Source organism: Cnephaeus nilssonii, assembly GCF_951640355.1.
Source record: "Cnephaeus nilssonii genome assembly, chromosome: 12".
In the NCBI taxonomy this organism is placed as follows: domain Eukaryota; kingdom Metazoa; phylum Chordata; class Mammalia; order Chiroptera; family Vespertilionidae; genus Cnephaeus; species Cnephaeus nilssonii.
The window spans coordinates 72146984-72162619 of record NC_137083.1 but is presented as its reverse complement, the minus strand read 5'-3'; the positions used below and the strand labels follow the sequence as shown (position 1 = coordinate 72162619).

The window sequence follows — 15636 nt, the reverse complement described above, 5'->3', positions numbered from 1 at the left end:
TGTTTTAAAATTGTATTGAAATTTTTCAATAATTAGAAACTAGTAAACTTCAGTACTGACAATATATAACATATTATTTGAATTTATGCTCTATTTTCCACTTTGCATTGGCTGTTCTGGGTCTTTCCACCATTTTAATTGGAATATTTTTCTTTTATATTGTTATCATGGTACACAAACTCAGAAAACCTGTTAAAGCAACTACATAATGCAATCTACAAATCCAGATAACATATTGCTATGGAAACTAGCAAATAGAAACAGCACTCTTAGTAATTCCTTTGGACAACTATGGCTAATTGTGTGTGTGTGTGTGTGTGTGTGTGTGTGTTCATTAGTTTATTCATCATTTTTTGTAAGTTGGTAATGAACCCAAAATCTGTAATTGATCTGTCCATAAATAGGCCCAGTACCCTCCAGCCACTAAATTAGCATTTTATTATGAACCATAGTCATTGTTAAATTATGCCATGTGATATCAAGAAATCTTTGGTAGGAGTGTGTTGTTTAGTCAGCCTGGCCAACCTCTTGGCATGGTGTGAAGGACACCTGACTGGGATTTGAGCTGGGTCCTAACCTCTCTGATCTTACTAACAGCTGTGTGACCCTCTCAGGACTCTTAGGCACTCAGTTTCATCATTTGCAGAATGCTTCAATGAGGGCTCTAGTATTAAGTAGGGAACTGTCCTCTTCCATAAAACTGAGGAATCAAGAGGTAATCGCTTTCGAGGACTGAAATTACCTTGTGTAGAGTCCTTGGCAAAGTGTCTGGTACATAGTAAGCTCTCAGGAAAACGCTAACTATTCTTACTTTACTTTTCTATTTTCCAATCTGTAGTAAATAATTCCCGAACCTGCATAGAAAATTGTCCCACAACTGTGAACATCTAACAGATGCTGTTATCTGAACAAGCCCTTAAGGAGAGTTGGAAAGGAGAATGCTGAGTCCTAACAGGCAATGCTGTCCCTCAGATCCCATTACCTGTGACTTTTATTTTCTCTTGAAAGTTAATGTCAATTCTTATATTCAGACATGTGGGATATAACGTTATCCTAACACAATCCTAATACAACTAAACAAGCCCTCAAACCCTTTTTTCTACTCATAAGATTTCAACATTCAAGAATTAAACTTTTGTTCTCTTTTGCTTGTTCATTGATGTTTGCCTAGTTATTTAATCAGCCTGTTTCCTGCTATGAAAAAAAAATAGTTAAGGAAACTGAGGTTTCCTCGGGGTTAAACTCCTGTGTTGTTCTTCCTTCCAGAAATCCGAGTTATAGTAGGGGATAATCGCTGCATAATGGAATCATTGGACAATCTGTCCATCCACTCCTACCTCTGTCTCTGACAATGACCTCCTTGTTTACGTGGTGCCCAAACCTTTCTCTCCCGGAGTCAGTGCCCGGCAGCTAACCAAGACGTGGGAGAGGCAGAGCCTCGCGCTCTTCCCTCCCGCAGCGCGCGGGGTGTGCGCGCGCGGGGGGCCCAGGGTGTGCGCGCCGTGCGCTCCGCGCGCCCGGTGACGCTCGCCCCGCGAGCGCCAGAAGGGGGAGACTGGGTGCCACTTGTGTGCCGTCGTGCTAACTTCAAACTGCCCCAGCTTGGGGAGGAGAGAGCGCACAGGGCGAGAAAACTTCACCTAAAAAGTTTCACCTTGTCGTGGGCGGGGGAAGGGTGGGAGGAAACGCGACCCCCGCGGGGCCAGGCGCGGCGCGCGGGAGGCGGGAAGGGCGGGAGCCGATTCCCCTCTCGGAGTGGTGCCAGTCAGCACCTCTCGGGTCCTTGGACCCGCGGACGAGGCGGACGGACAGTACGCCAGACAGACGAACACGTGCCGGGGCGGGCCGGAGGCCGAGCTCCTGGGTCCGGTGGTGGGGCCGTGCCTCCCGCCTGGACGCGCCCGGGCCGCCTCGGGCCGCGCGCGCCGGTTCCCGGCTGAGTCACCAGCCGATCAGCGCGCGGGTGGGAAGGGGCGGAGAGAGCGCCGCCGCCGGCCGATCGGACGCTCGCCGGCTCGGGCCGCAGGTGACCCGAGGCCCTCGCCCAGCGCTTTGTGACCAGATGCGGAGCCCAGCGGAGGGCGCGAGCCAGACGCGGGACGACAGCTGACTCGCTCCGAGGAGGCGCGGAGCGCGCGGGTGGTCCCTGCGCGACTGACTTCTCTGCCGCGGGATCCTGGGCGCCTCAAGGTAAAACTACAACCCTCTCCAGATCCCGCACCCACCCCTCGCCCCAGCGCTTCTGCCTCTTTGTTCCCCGAGGGACCTGACTGCTGTTCCAGGGGGGTAGGCGAGGGTTTAGGGGGCCTCAGAAACAAGGGACGTGGTCGAAACTAGATGGAGGCTTTTCTGTTTTAGGGGTTCGCACCAGACGGCCACCTGTATGACTGAGAGGCGCTGGTAGGAGAGTGATGTGTGTCTCTTTATGGCCAGGCAAGTTTCAAGGCTGTGATCTGACTCAGCCCTTATAAAAGGGACCTGGTCACCCTGTCCCACGGTGATGCTACTGACAAGGCTTGAACCCATAGGTTTCCTTGTTCTTCACCCTTGTTCTTTACGTGAGGGTCCTTCCAAGGGACAGACGTTTCTGTGAAGGGCTGAATTGTTCATTTCTGGCAAATACACGGGACTTGCGATCCATCATTTTCAATTGTACCTTAGCTCTTTGCTGGGGCGCTGTGGAGGACATCTATCTTATTAGGTAAACAGATTATAACCAGAGGTCGGATAGACCGGCTAGTACTGGCCTGATAATTAAAGCACAAATGAAAGTATTTTCACCGACGATTGCCAGTGCAGAATTTACAACAAAGTGCGGTTTCCCATTTCATACCTTTATATTTCCAAAGAGCCATTTACAGATTTGGCAGTTGAAGAGGATTCCAGTGGCTCGTGCATGAATAGTTGCCCACTGTATTTTACCTTATCACACTTCGTGTTCAAAGGAGCGCTGGGTGGAATGAAATATTGTCAACTTTCTTGGGCAAAATGATCAGGACACTTTAATTGCCAAATTAAGATGGTCAGTGAATATGATAGGATTGTAGAAACTGACATTGGAGGGATTATATACTATCTGGATCCTCTCCTGAATTTTAGGAAGACTGTTCACATATTGTAGAGTTGGGTAGGGGTTTATTCTGTTGTTTCCGTCAGCCAGACACATGCAAATGGATTCAGAGAAACGTTATATTCTTTTACAGCTAAACGATTATAGCTGATGAATGACTTTTTTCTGCATGAAGATGATCTGAAAGTAATGTACATCATGATTCTCTGTGCTACTGGGACATAAATTGTGCTTTCATGTAAGCTGTAAGTGTTGCCTGGGTTATTTACAGGTTCAAAGCTTTCCTTCCCAGCTCTAAGTGGATTGGGCTTTGTGTGAACATGTAAACTTCCATAATGGAACAGAAGTGAGGTGGTTTGGTTCCACGGTTCCCACCATGTGCTGCAAGGCTGGGTGTATTCAGTGTTCATTCTTTTTGAACTGCTGAATAACACAGGTGAGATTTACATCCCTCATAAGAAATTTTTATAGTACCAGAAATATGTCTGAGTGCCTATAAAATATACTGTTGTTTTTAAAAACTCTTTTCAGGTTTCACACTTAACGGTGCATAAGTCTGTGGTTATGAACCTGAAAATAGCTTTATTTTAGCCGAATGTAATTTATGGTATATAGAAGATGGTCTGCTGACTACTGCTTTTTCAAAGACTGCTTTGTTCTTAGTACATCACCAATAGGGATTCACATTAGATGTGCCTTCAGAATTAGTGAATAAAGGATAAAGATTAGTGTATCCTGAATGATAAAGATGTACAAGATTAACCACAGCCAGTCAATATGAAAGGACATAACTGCTATCTTCATGACTTTTAAACCTACAATGAAAAAAACAACACTTTTCTGAGCAGGAAAAATACCCCTCTTACAAATTCATTTTAACCTTTTGCACTCGGATGTCGAGTGTGACTCGACACGGTTAGCATTAGAATAAAGGAATCGAGAAAAAAGCAAGCGAGTGCAAAGGGTTAAGACCTTCTAAGCATGTGTTCCACTATAACCTTAAATTTTTAAAATTTGTTTACATGAGGATTAAACTAAGAAATACATTTCAGAAATCAATTTCCTCAGCTGTTGTGTGTTTTTTTTTTAAGTCCAAAATAGCATTAGCCTTATTTTTCTTTTACAAATCTATACAGTAACTTCAAATAAACTTTTTCTCAAAAGTGGTCATGTCAAGATAAAGTGAGTAACTCAGAAAGTCTAACAGTCCCTCAGGACACACAGCGGTGGCTGCACCAGTGCCTGTGGTGACGCACCTGTAATGATGCATAGCTCCCCGCACATTCAGGGCCTCTCCCATCCTTCTGCCCCTGACCTCCCATCCCTTTCCCTCCGTTTGGTCAGAGGTGCTTCCACGCCCTTGGATGCCCCGTTTCTCCATTTTCATGGTTTCTTTGTCACTGTCATTAGGTTTAATGCTTCTCACCAGAACATCTATGTTTTCCTTTTCTCGTCATCCCTAATATTTTCCTTGAGCTGCTGTGTTTGTTCATGGCATACCACGTTTCCTAATTGTGCCGCCTTAAGGGGAGAAAATACGCAGAAACTCAAGTGCCAGGGAGTTTACCTCACTGGTGGATGTTGAAACTGTTGTCTTTGATTCTAGCCCTCAGGACGTAATTTCTTCATGAGCTTTGCTCAGCACAAAATAAATAGTCCTCTTAGTAATAAATGATAGATATACTACTGACTAATGTCAATTCAGCATCACTTGAATTAGCAGGCAAAGTTGCTGTCAGGCCCACATTTCTAAACACAGCTAAGAATGGTATGTAGAGCATCATATATGTTTGGTAGTATGGGAACATTTTTTAAAAAGGAAGAAATGAGTCCCAGCTGGTGTTGCTCAGTGGTTGAGCATCGGCCCATGAACCAAGAGGTCACTGGTTCCATTCCCAGTCTGGGCACATGCCTAGATTGGGAGCTTGATCCCCAGTGCCGGGGGGGGGGGGGGGGCATATAGGAGGCAGCCAATTAATGTTGTTTCTTTCTTATTGATGTTTCTATCTCTGTCCCTCTCCCTTCCTCTCTCTCTAAAACTCAATGAAAACATTTTTTTAAAAAAGAAGAAATAAAATCTCTGTCCCTCGAAGAGTTTACAATCTAGGTATACAGATAATTAACACATAAAATGGAACCAAGATCCATAATTACTAAGGGGATATCACACGAGAATGACATGGTTAGAAATCATCCCATTTGCTATTAAATACAATTTTAGTTTTTAGTCAAAAGATTGGAACTTAAAGACCCCTTAAAATTTTCAAGCTGCTTCTGAGTGTCTCATCTTTCTGATAGAACAACAACCTTACAAGGTAGACAATACCTTAACTCCCCCATAAAATAGACAACAAAACTGTGCAAGAGCCTAGCTCCGATGGCTGTCTTAACATCACCATACAGCATCTGCCCAGTCATCAGTGCAGGTTAACTTTTTGAAGCATTTCCACAGAAATAGGTTGGGCTCCTTAGGTTAGTGATGAATGATGAATACACATTTCTAGTCTCTAGGGGTTTTCTCACCTTCTCTTCCTCCAGTGTTTTCGTTTTTCTTGCTTTCTCTTTTTGTAGTAAAGCATACCAAGAAAAGCTTTGTTCACATGTGTGGGGCGTTCTCCTATTATCAGGTTAAGAGTTGTGACTAATTTTGTCATCTACCCTTCTATTAGAAAGCCCATTCTCAGATATCTCCTCGGTTGTGTTTAACACTATATTCTCCTTGGAATTTGTTTCAGTGAAAACATTCAGTAGAATCTGATTACTTTGCTTTTCAAGGACAAAATGAAAAAGTATTTTTATAAGCTGTAAAATGTAATTGAGAGAAAAATTATACATCTGGCCATTTGTAGCAGGAGGTGTAAACACAGTGCAATTAAAAAGAAAAAAGAAGCAGTTAACTGGCTAATTACATACCCAGGTATACATATTTCTTCTGTGATTATGTGAATTTCTGCAAGTATGTTTATGAAGGATACTCCTGTTGTTTTCAATTTCTGTAATAGCTATAGGGCCCATAGAAGTTATATAAGAGCTTATGAGCCATATAAATTATATAATGGTCCATAGGATTTGAAAATGTAATTTCTCCAAATATAACAAAGGATTATTATGAAATATGGCCAGAGCAATTATAAAATGTGGTCAGAGAATCACAGGTTCTAGTGAAAGCTAATTGCTGTACTCCAAGAAAGTGGTAAGGATTTGGTCATTATGGAGAATTTGTTGTGCACCTACTAGGCATAACTTGAGATTCTGGCAATGCATCGGAGAATAAAAGAGACAAAAGTCTCTGACCTCGTGATATTCTATTCTATATTTCGGAAGGCAAATAATAAATAAAATGTGTTATATAGGAGGTGATGATAAGAGCTACAAGGAAGCGTGAAGTGGTGGAGGGGAATAAGGGGAAATCGGGCGGTGATTGAAAAATTCAGTAGTGGGATCAGAGGAGGCCTTACTTCAAAGACTAGAACCCGAAGGAGATGAGGAAAAAAAACCACGTGGAGGTCTGGAGCAGGCCTTCTCCCCTGCATTCCTGGGAGTGCCATTCTCATGTTGTTTTGTCTGGAATTACGCAGTCCACGGCCCGCACAGCTGTACATAGAGCCTCTGGTTGCTTATGGGGCGTACCTGGGCAGTGCCTGCCATAGTTGACTACAGTCTCAACACGAAGATGAAGTTGTGTTCCACATCCCTTGGTTTATGGGGTGTGGAAGAAGAGAAGCCATGGTATTCTCCTCCATATGCCTGGTCCCATCCTTGATCAGGGATATTGCTCCACGTGGACAATTTTCCTTCTTGTTTTCTACACTGTGAGCCTGGCCCAAAGGGATTTGTTGAGAGCAAAACCCATAGCCTTTGTCATGGATCCCCTCCATAGTATACACCTGGAGACAGCAGAGGCGCGGGGATGGAGGGGGTACTTTTTATAGCATACAGTCCTGTCTGCTGTGCACTTCTTTCTTTCTTTTCTTTTTCTCTTACCTTCCTTACCCCTTTCCAGTGTTAAGCCACTGTGTTGGATTTCCATCATCTTTTCTTCCTTCTTCCTCATACGCTGTCTATATGCTGTATCAAGATTTGCAGACAGCTAACCTAAATGGTAAAGCTAACCCTTTCACGAGGGAAGGACAGCCTGCTCAGAAAAAGCCCTAAGAGGGCAGCGGCTGCCTGGTGTCATCAGCACTAACGTGAGGCCCCATGTGTGGCATGTGGTGCTTCCAAATTTTCAGGGGAAGCTAGAGATCTCTCAATATTTAAATGTTAACTCAGCATGTTTAAAACTGTGTGGCTAGAGAGACAAAATGTCTGTGGGCCAGCTTTGGCTCCTGGTGGTCCTGTTTTCAATCTTGGCCATGACTAGACCTGCCAAGTGATCCCCTGTGTGACCTTCAGGTGCTGTGTGACCTTCAGCAGCACACTTGCCCGAAGAGACCTAGGACCACCTCTGCAAAGTGTGTTATCTTCTGTAGTTCTCAGATTTTTTTCCCTCTCTGGAATATTAGTTTAGCAATTTAAAAAGAAAAAGATACTTAAAAATTCATATATTGGCACATACTTATTTTTTCTAAACTCATCAGCCCACCACCCTTTCTATCAACCTATATATATATATAACTCTAAACTAGAGGGTTATCTAGCGATTTCATTGTTGAACCAAAGCATTCCTTTTCTGAAACCTAAATTCATTGTAACTTTATATGTATATTTCATTTCCAAGTTCTCATTCAGAATACACCCTCTCTTTGGAATACTGGCAGTTTCTTGTTTTGTTTTGTTTAGATCTTCCTGAACTTCGCCATTGTTATTTCTCTACCATTGGAATTCAAAACGCACACTGTGTTGGTTTCAAGAGCCCTTAAAAGCCATCAGATGTGTATTGCAATCCATTTTTCCAAAGGAATAAAAGCTCACAGGTTGTGCACTAACTTGTTTCCTTTAGTCCTAAGAACTTTAAATACCCAGGCTAGTGGCCTTCCAGAAGGCCACTGTGTTAGACCGGAAGATTATGTACTGTATTTCTTCCTACTATTTTAATGCAAATATAATAATATGTCATGAAGCAGTACACACGTTAAGATCAGGGGGGTTGGGAGGGTAATGGGGGGGATAAGGACACATATGTAAATACCTTAATCAATAAAGAAATTTAAAAAAGTAAAATAGAACTTGGACTTGAAAAAAAAACTAAATAAATAAAAGATCAGTGGCCTTTTCCTACTTTGAAATGATATTTTATTCTTCAGTAGTTGGAAATCTGAGACAGCACCTTGAATCTCAGGTCCAATTTTAAAGTTGTACGTTAAAACAAAGGAAATAATTGACTTGGAGGAATTAAGAAGTACTCCATTTGTTCAGTAAGACCATGAGATGGTTTTGGTTTTTAATGTTTTACTTAATATCAAGAAGAGCATTCAAAGCTGGAGCCCTTTGAAATAATGTAGTTTTCACAAGTCAGAGAAAGAGAGGTGGAGTAAATCTGGTTAGCAGAAGGCAGGTTGCCTCCTTTTGAAGCCTGATCATGTGTGAGAGGAAAACCCAGCCAAGTTTTAGGTCCGTAAGACAACTCTGTCTTTAAAAACCAATTTGAGCTTTGCTCGAGACTAACGTGTTTAGACCAACATTTTAGTTCTTAAACAGTAAACCTAGGGGTCTTTTAAAAGAAATTTAATCCATGTGTTTTTTATTCACTAAATCCTAAATCATTATCTATAAACTGTATGACTCTCTAAGCTCTTTGATGTCTAAAAAATCTTTGAAGCCATGTTAAGGCCCCTTTTGTTCCAGAAAAATAGGAAGTTGGATTTTACTAAGGGTCGTCGAAAATCTGAAATCGAAAATCCTGCAACCATGACGGAATGGATGTTTGGATGACTACTAATGCATTTTTCTGATGCACTGTAAAAAATATAAGTATTTTTAAAGACCAGTCCTATTCCGTTATAATCCTTACTAACCCCAAGGACGTTATTTTGGCACAACTCCTCTTTCTGTTGTAATGTAAAATATTATATGTATTTTTTAAAGTCCAAATATTTATTATAAGTTTACACTGGCACACAGTAGGCACTCAGTAAATATGTTGTTGGATGTTAAATGAATGACATTTTCTTCTGCCCAAAACCTTCCAGCTAATGTCAATCTTTCTGTTCAATATCAATATCCATCTGTCATGTCTTAGAATGAGATCTATTCTGAGCCAGTGACCTGGTTCGAAAATTTTTAAAATAAGCCATCTAACTAAATGTATGACATTTATTGAAATTCATTCTGTGCCATGAAGCAACTGCTTTTGCAAAAAAGTGCTGAAAATAGGAAGGAATTCTAGGCTAATTTGATTAAGTATTCAGTTTTACCATATGCTTTCTGAAAATTGTTTCCCCACTCCGCCCCCGCCCCCCCCCCCCCCGGCTTTTACAATTCCTGCTATCCTGCCTTTCACCTTGATATGCTTGCTTATTGATTGAAAACTATGCACAGAAAGGGGCAGGTTATTTGTATCTATAAGCAAGAGCAGCAAGTTCAAACAGGCTTGGAAATCATGATGCTTTAATCATAAGTTGTCATAAGGGACACTGAACAATAATAGTGGTGTTGGGGCTTGCTCCAAATTACGTGAATGACACATCTTTGAACTCTATTGTGTGGAAAACAACACCTTCTTACTCTAGTTATATTTCCTGTTTGTGAGTCTGTGCTTTCTGGTAACTAGACTTCCCATAGGGACTCATCCCAAATATGTAACTTCAAGTACAGTTGAAAAGTACATGACTAGAGTATTAAAGCTATGGAAACAGCAACTCCTTCTGTCTCAAAGAAAGAATGAATTTAGGAGGCGCAGTACTGAAACATGTACATTGAGATCTTTTTGTTGTTATATTATGAATTTCTAACAACGCATCACATTTGGCCCCCAGAAAACTTTCCCTGATCAAAAGTGTCTTGTATCTGTGTGACATTGAGGTGCCAGAATTTGGCAATTTCTTATATCTTGGTGGGGAAAGAAAGGAAAATTGTGTTATTATGGTTTTGAAATGGAGATTCTCTTAAGTGAACCTGAAGGTTGCTGAATACATATATCATCATTAAAGCTTGTTTTGAAATTTAATTATAGATTGCACTGTATAAGGAGTAACTTATTTATATAGTTTTGTTTTTTTGTTTGATTTTATTTTAAATATGTATTTTTATTGATTTCAGAAAGGAAGGGAGAGGGAGAGAGAGAAATAGAAACATCACTAATGAGAGATCCCCTACTATGGGTCAAGCCTGCAAACTGGGCATGTGCCCTGACTGGGAATTGAACCATGACCTCGATTAATAAGTCAACATTCAACCACCAAGCAATACTGGCCGGGCTATTTATATAGTTTTGACCTGCTTAAGTTTTGTTTCAATGGTTAACCAGAAGATCAATAATAATTTATATATTAATGTGTTTGTATACATTTATAACTAAACTAGAGGCCCGGTGCACGAAATTCCTGCACTTGGGGGTGAAGGGGTCCCTCAACCTGGCCTGAGCCCTTGGGGGATGTCTGACTGATGGCTTAGGCCCGCTCCCTGGGCCTAAGCCATCAGTCAGACATCCTTAGCACTGTGGCGGAGGTAGGAGAGGCTCCCGCCACCACCACTATGCTCGCCAGTTGTGAGTCTGGCTTCTGGCCGAACGGTGCTCCCCCTATGGGAGTGCACTGACCACCAGGGGGCAGCTCTTGCATTGAGCATCTGCCCCCTGGTGGTCAGTGCACATCATAGCGACCAGTCGTTCCACTGTTCAATTTGCATATTAGCCTTTTATTATATAGGATTATTTTTAACTCCATTTAAAAGGTCTCACAGTTTGATAAACTAGCAGTCAAATGCCTCTATATTTATACATTTGGAAACAAGTAGTTCAATTTAAGAAAATTTTTGTGATATCTCTCATGCCACAGATACAGAAAATAAATAATGAAGTAGAAAACCTAGTGGTTTTTCTGGGTTAAGAGAGGGGAGAGGTAAGTGGATATGCTGTAGGGTCACGGGCTTGGGTGCATTGGAAATCATGAATAGAGTGCCCCATTAGGAATCAGGCTGCTGCCGTACAAATAGGAAAAAAGCTGAGTACAGAATCAAGGGAAGCTCACAGGGAAATAGTAGGGCACACAATAAGCAAAGTCTGAACTTCCTCCAACTCTGTCACAAGTAGTTTGATTCTGGGAGAAGCTAAACTATAATCTATCCACTCCTAAATCGGGCCTCTTAGTTTACCCTATCCTCAGCTACCAGTAAGATTAGCAGGAATATTTAGCAGAAGCAGGGATAACTTTTAGTCTGACACTCAGACTAAAAGTTATGTCCTAAGCCGTCTTTTAGTTACTTACAAACACTCTAAATGAATGTTTCAGAAGAAATCATTGTATTAAAAGCAAACAAACTTGTAACTGTTTTTCAACATTTTCAGGACTAAAATTTCCTAGCATATCAGTGATTGTAATGCATCTATTACAAAAGTTATGTCCCTAAAAACTGTATCCACAATTACTTTCCATTGGGATGTCATCTGTTGTAGAGGTATATTAGCTTTTCTTGTGGATATTATCTTGAGGCCATTTCTTTGGGCCTTGAATCTACAGAGTCCATGTTGGAGTGTGTGCAGGAATTGCATTTGTCATGTTCCAAACATGAACTCAGACAGTAGTCTAAAGATTTGAGGAAAGCTCATATCAGGACCTGCCTTCACTTCCTGTCTTTTTGCTCCTCTGAGAGTCTTAGGTGAGCATCTGTCATCTGACTGTGGCCTCACATTCAGGCAGAATCCCTCTAGCTCCAACTGATGGTTATCCTGGCCAAAGTGAGCTCGTGGTCCAGCTACTACTTTTGTCTAGTTAAGACAAAAACTGCAGACAAATAGAATCATTTAGGGACCTCGTGAGCCTTTGGGCTTAAAATATTACCCTAGCTGGGTTGTTGTTTTTTTAAGGGTTTTTTTAATTGATTTTAGAAAGAGAAGAAGGGAGAGGAAGAGAGAGGGAGAAACATCGATGTGAGAGAGGACCATCGATAGGCTGCCTCCCACACACACACCGACTGGGATCTGAGCCCAAAACCTGGGCATGTGCCCTGACTAGGAATCAAACCAGTGACCCTTTGGTGCACAGAATGAGGCTCAACCAGCCAGGACAACTCCTACCTATTTTTTAAATTGAGTGTAAAACAGTGCAATCAATATTTCAAGTTCTACCAAATTAATTTTTTTTTTAAAGCAGCCAAACAAAGTTTGTAGACAGAGAACAACCTTGCCCTAAAAGAAATGAATGTGCATTTTGGACTTTTCAAAAAGTAACTTTCTCTCATGTCTGAATTAAGATATTTCTAAAATCTCTTTCAGCCTCACTAACACATTCTCATGCAGTGAAATCTGTACATCAAGATCCAATGATTTTAAAAATCATTTGGGTCTTCAAAGAGGTTACCAAAAAAATTGTTTCAGTTGTCAGATAAGTGCAGATAAAACCCAGGCAGTTTCATTGACAACAATGAAAGGTGGCAGCCTTCGAACCTGTGTCATAAGTTGATTACTTTCCAAATGTAACTCAAGATTCTGAGTGAATAACTAAACTGGTATTTAGGATCAAGACTCTCACAACTCCTAAATGGGTTTTAATTTTCAAAGCTAGATTATCAGTATATCTGACTCATTTGTTTAGCATCTTTAGACGGTTGGTTCTATTAAAAAGAGAGCAGGCTATCTGTCTTGGTATGTTTTTCTTTTCCCCGAAGTTATTCCTTGCAGATTTCAGTAAAAATGGTTTTGAAATAAAAACAATCAAATGCTGACACTTCCTCTTAATAAAAGCTTGTGGATCTGTGGAATTATATAAACAATACAAAGACTTCACTACAGAGGTCATGTTTATGGATCCTTTTAATCCTCAAATCTGCCTTGCCAATGGCTTAGACACTCAATGAGAATGGGCATTAGAATGAGTTTTACCTCAATCAAACTTGTGTTCTTATTTTGGTTCTTTTCCATTTTCTCTCTTCCCATTACAATAATTGCAAACGTTCGCCATTCTCTCAAGCTCTTGAAGCTCTTCAGCTCCTCTTCTTTTCGGTATAACATCTTTCTTTATGGTTTAGCAGGGGTGGGGAACAACTGAGGGCCGTATAAGGCCCACAAAATCATTTGGTCTGGCCCTGCCAAGGCATTACAGGTGAGTTAATTAAATATTTGACCAAATATAGCAGGCTAATTTTTAAGTTGATAATTTTGTGTGGCCCTCGAATGATATTATAAATATCCAAATGGCCCAGGGCAGAAAAAAGGGTTCCCCACCTCTGGTTTAAAAACTAAACAGCTAAAGTGGCTCCATGTCACTCATTATTACCTCCCTGCTTCTGTCCCAAGTGATAAATGGTCTTTTCAACCAATGGTCTTGATCCCACTCTTTCTCACATGCTCCATCTATTCCGCTTTCCTCCCAAATTCTTCCTATCTTTTAAAAATCTCTCACCTTTGTTCATCTAGCCCTTACTCAACTTCTTCTTATAGGAGAAAGAAAACACAGATGTCCAATATCCTAATGGGATCCTTAACACCCAATTACCTTAAATATTCACTCCTAATTCTGCCTTATCCTTTTGTTTGTTGTTTTTTATATTTATTTGAATTTATGGGGATGACATTGGTTAATAAAACTATATATAGGTTTCAAGTATACAATTCTACAATACATCATCTGCATATTGTATTGTGTGTTTATCAGCCCAAATCAAGTCTCCTTCCATCATAATTTATTCCCCCTTTACCTTTTATACCTTCCCTCTGGAAATAACCATACTGTTGTTTGTGTTCATGAGTCTTTTTTTCTTTGTTTATCCCATTCGCCCTTCTGGCCCAGCCCCCAGTCATCTCTCTTCTGACAGCTGTCATCTGTTCTCTGTATCCATGAGTCTGTCTCCACTTTGTTACTGTCTTTTGTTCATTTTATTCCACATATTACCATATAAGTGGAGTCTGTCTCCACTTTGTTACTGTCTTTTGTTCATTTTATTCCACATATTACCATATAAGTGAAGTTATGTGGTATTTGTCTATCTCTGACTGGCTTATTCCACTTAGCATAATACTCTCCATGTCCATCCATGCTGTTCCTTTTTTTTTTTACAGCTGAGTAGTAGTCCATTGTGTAAATGTACCACAGCTTTTTTTATCCACTCATCTGCTGATGGGCACTTGGGCTTCTTCCAAATCTTGGCTATTATAAATACTGCTGCAGTGAACATGGGGATGCGTATATTTTTTAAATTAGTATTTAGGATTTCTTTGGATATATTTCTAGAAATAGAATCACTAGGTCATAAGGCACTTCTACTTTTAATTTTTTGAGGCAACTGCTTTTGTTTCCCTTGCCCAAGACAGTACCTCACATAAAATATTGCTATGAGAAATTGCCGGTATTTTTATGCCTATGTTTTTTTCTAGGATTTTTATGGTTGCAAGTCTAACATGTAAGTTTTTAATCCATTTTGAGTTTATTCTTGTGTATGGTGTAAAAAGGTGGTCTAGTTTCATTTTTTGCACATATCTGTCCAATTTTCCCAACACCATTTATTGAAGAGACTATCTTTACCCCATTGTATATTTTTGCCTCCTTTGTCAAATAGTAACTGACTATAAAGACATGGGTTTATTTCTGGGCTCTCTATTCTGTTCCATTCATCTGTATGTCTGTTTTTATGCCAGTACCATGCTGTTTTGATTACTATGCCCTTGTAGTATAGTTTGATATCAGGCAGCGTGATTCCTCCAACTTTGTTCTTTTATCTCAAGGTTGCTGAGACTATTTGGGGCCTTTTTTAGTTCCATATAAATTTTTGAATATTTGTTCTAGTTCTGTGAAATATGCCAGTGGTATTGTGATAGGAACTATGTTGAATCTGTAGATTCCTTTGGGTAGTATGGACATATTAATGATGTTAATTCTTCCTAACCATGAACACAGTATAAGCTTCCACATATTTGTATTTTCTTCAGTGTCTTATAATTTTTCAAGGACAGGTCTTTTACATCCTTGGTTAAATTTTTTCCTAGGTACTTTATTATTTTTTGAAGCAATTGTAAATAAGACTGTTTTCTTACTTTCCCTTTCTGATAGTTCATTACTGGTGTATGAAAATGCAGCTAACTTCTGGATATTTATTTTGTATCCTGCTACTTTACTGAATTCATTTATCAGTTCCAATAGTTTTTTGGTGGAATATTTAGGGCTATCTATACACAGTATTATGTCATCTGCAAATAATGACAGTTCTACTTCTTCCTTTCCAATTTGAATGCCTTTTATATCTTCATCTCTCATTATTGTGGCTTGGACTTCTAGTACGATGTTGAGTCAGAGTGGTGAAAGTGGACATCCCTATCTTGTCCCAGATCTTAAAGGAAAGGCTTGTCGATTTTGCCCATTGAGTATGATGTTGGCTGTGGTTTTGTCATATATAACCTTTATTAGTTTGAGGTATGTTCCTTCTATTCCCAGTTTGCTGAGAGTTTTTATCATAAATGGGTGCTGGATTTTATC

The 15636-nt window shown here is 40.4% G+C and overlaps 1 protein-coding gene across 3 annotated transcripts in view; it reads left to right on the top strand.

The window, feature by feature from the left end:
- The first annotated feature begins 1667 nt into the window (after nucleotides 1-1667).
- MET (MET proto-oncogene, receptor tyrosine kinase) overlaps nucleotides 1668-15636 on the top strand; it is a 158581-nt gene continuing 144612 nt past the window's right edge. The window contains exons 1-2 of one of the 3 annotated variants that reach the window (XM_079786107.1): nucleotides 1668-2190; nucleotides 3342-3506. The gene's annotated coding sequence lies outside the window, so the exon portion shown is untranslated. Of the gene's footprint in view, nucleotides 2191-2358; nucleotides 2434-3341; nucleotides 3507-15636 lie in introns of all 3 variants that reach the window. The other 2 variants (XM_079786106.1, XM_079786105.1) reach the window with 2 other exon arrangements.